General features: G+C 43.1%; 1 protein-coding gene across 3 annotated transcripts in view; it reads left to right on the top strand.

Annotated features, from left to right (window-relative positions):
* Positions 1-2,950, top strand: part of Lrp12 (LDL receptor related protein 12) — a 72,390-nt gene that overhangs the window by 58,428 nt on the left and 11,012 nt on the right. The gene's annotated exons all lie outside the window — the stretch shown is intronic.

Below are 2,950 nucleotides of genomic sequence, written 5' to 3'. Positions count from 1 at the left end.
AGGGTGTTCACCCTGTCTGCACATGGAGGCTGGAGGTTCATGTTAGCATGTGCAGGGTGTTCACCCTGCCTGCACATGGAGGCTGGAGGTTCATGTTAGCATGTGCAGGGAGTTCACCCTGCCTGCACATGGAGGCTGGAGGTTCATGTTAGCATGTGCAGGGAGTTCACCCTGTCTGCACATGGAGGCTGGAGGTTCATGTTAGCATGTGCAGGGTGTTCACCCTGTCTGCACATGGAGGCTGGAGGTTCATGTTAGCATGTGCAGGGAGTTTACCCTGTCTGCACATGGAGGCTGGAGGTTCATGTTAGCATGTGCAGCGTGTTCACCCTGTCTGCACATGGAGGCTGGAGGTTCATGTTAGCATGTACAGGGTGTTCACCCTGTCTGCACATGGAGGCTGGAGGTTCATGTTAGCATGTGCAGGGTGTTCACCGTGTCTGCACATGTTGGTGTGCAGTCCTCTGTTACTCTGCACCTTTCCTTTTGAGAAGGGTCTCTTACTGAATGTGGAGCTGTCTTTTAGCTAGAATAGTGGCCAGTGAGCTTTGGGCATGAGCCTATACCCCCTGATCCCTCTAAGCACTAGGCTTACAAACATGTGCCACCATGCCACATGGGTTCTAGGCATCCAAGTCAGGGCCTCATGTGTGCACAGCAAGCACCTGTTCACAGAGTCTTCTCCTCTGCCCACTTTTTATAATTTTGAAGCAACATGGCATTGTTTAAGAATATAAAGTGAAGGCTGGGGAGGCTATTCAGTCACAAAAGTGTCACACAAGCATGAAAACCCAAGTTTGAGCAGCCAAACCTCCCATTTGACAAATTCCAGTCCAGCTAGAGACTCTCAGAAAACATTGGTTAGTGGAGTCTGAGGAGTAAGAATCAGCTGATGTGACCTCTGGCCACACGTACATGTCTGTGTACCTGTACCCACAGGAACATGTGCATACACATGTGCTCTTAACCCACGAGCCACTTCTACAGCCCCCATATCTGGCATTTCTATGAAAACTCACCATCAGCTTCAGATTCTAATATAACTGTTGTATAAAAAGGTTAAATTTTAACATGTATAACTTTATAGAGAAAAATACTGTGAAAGTAGGATTAAAAAGTGGTTATTTAGTAACCAACTCATGCTTTCTTACAGTCATTATGTCAAGACTGTTAGGGGAAAATAATATGCCTAAGCAAAGGAGTGCAGTGGGCAGTGAACCAGAGGAAGATGCACTCCCTCTCAGTGGTTAGAGTGGGATCTAAGCTTTAGATTTACATGGCGCTCTGGGGGACATTGCTTCAGATTCCATCTACATTTTTAAAATAAAGTATGTAACTTAGTTTACTTTTTGTGTATTTCCATGTAATGAGAGAAGGAGTCCCTTGACAAATAACCATCTCCCTTCCCACATCTCCTCTGTGGAAGCTGGAAGCCACAGCTGTAGGTGACGAATGTGAGTGTCTCGCCAGATTGACAGTGTGCATGTGTGCAGAGACACCACCAGAGCTGGAGTCAGACTGCTTGGCTGCTTTCTGTGATTCATAATATGACTAAGCATGAATATTCTGATAGAATAATACTTTCGCCAAATATGGAGCTGTTACTATAAAACTAGAATTAATAGGAATTTGTATCTGATCCTAAAAGTTCAAATTGTAGCTCAGGGGCTCAGTACTTGCTGGTCATACAGAAGAGCAGAGCTCTGTTGCCAGCCCCCACACCCATGGAGAATCCCAACTGTCTGTGCGGTCTGTTCTAGGTGCTCTGACATCATCCTAGCCTCTAGGGCACTGTACACATGTGGTGTACTTAAATACATCTCCAGACAAAACACACACACACACACACACCACTTATGTATAATATAAAAAATAAATCTTTTTAGAAATTGTAACTTACCAGCCCAGTCATATGAAACTTGGAGAGTCTTGCAGCACAGAGTGTTGTGTAATACTGCCATGAGAATGTCAGTGTGAGCTGTATTGTGGAGATTTCACAAAGCAAAGTACACTGAAAATAAAGGGTACTGTTGAAATGCAGAACAAAGCTGGAAGTGAGCCCCACACTTACAGGGGTTTTTCCAGACTTGGGAAGGAGTTAATGAATTCAGATTTACACAAATAAATGGTGACTTTAGTAATAAAGTCTTTATTGTGACAATAGCCATTTTTTTTTAGAAAAATAGCAGATGGATATACATAGAGACAAGCATTTCATGTGCAGTTGTTGAAATATGGTTTTAAGTTATTCAAAGAGTCCTATCTATGCATGATCTTATGTAACACATTCAGATGTTCAAATGAGCTCATGATAGGAAACTTTGTATTGATTTACTTTTTAATAAGTAAAACAAAAAGTATATTGCTTCCAGGTAGTTGCTTTAAAATATCTATTAAAGTAAGGATAACATGAGCATTCACCTTTAAATTTTAAGATAAAATTAAAATCCTTAATAACATGAAATATATAGGAATATGGAAGTATGCTAGTTTTTGTTTGCCTGTTTAATATTTTAAGGACAAGACCTGAATATGTAGCCAGTGACCTTGAGTTCATGATCTTCCTGCCTCAATGTCCTTAAGAAACATGTCTTTGAGTGGTCTAAATTGAAGTAGGGTGGAAGACCCTAGAATACACAAGTGAGAGCTCCCTGCATAGACTCTAGAGCTGGAGACATAAACCACTTCATCCTTCTCCCTCAGGATATGGAGTCGAAGCCAAGGACCAGGGTCTGGCTGTTTGCCTAAGAAAGCATGTGAAGAAAATGCCTCCTAACAGATATGAACAAGTTGGCAACAAGCTGGCCCCATGGCAGGGGTGTGCAGTTGTGTGAACCACCATGCAAGACTAGTTGTAATGTAGAAACCTGGAGAGGGAACACAAGGAGAGGAGGAGGAAGGGGGAAGTCCATCCTAAGAACCTTCCCCAGTGTAAGCTCACGCCCCCCCC

The sequence above is a fragment of the Mastomys coucha genome, unplaced genomic scaffold (genome assembly GCF_008632895.1).
Source record: "Mastomys coucha isolate ucsf_1 unplaced genomic scaffold, UCSF_Mcou_1 pScaffold7, whole genome shotgun sequence".
In the NCBI taxonomy this organism is placed as follows: domain Eukaryota; kingdom Metazoa; phylum Chordata; class Mammalia; order Rodentia; family Muridae; genus Mastomys; species Mastomys coucha.
The sequence above is the reverse complement of the archived record's forward strand: the minus strand, read 5'-3'. Positions and strand labels throughout refer to the sequence as shown.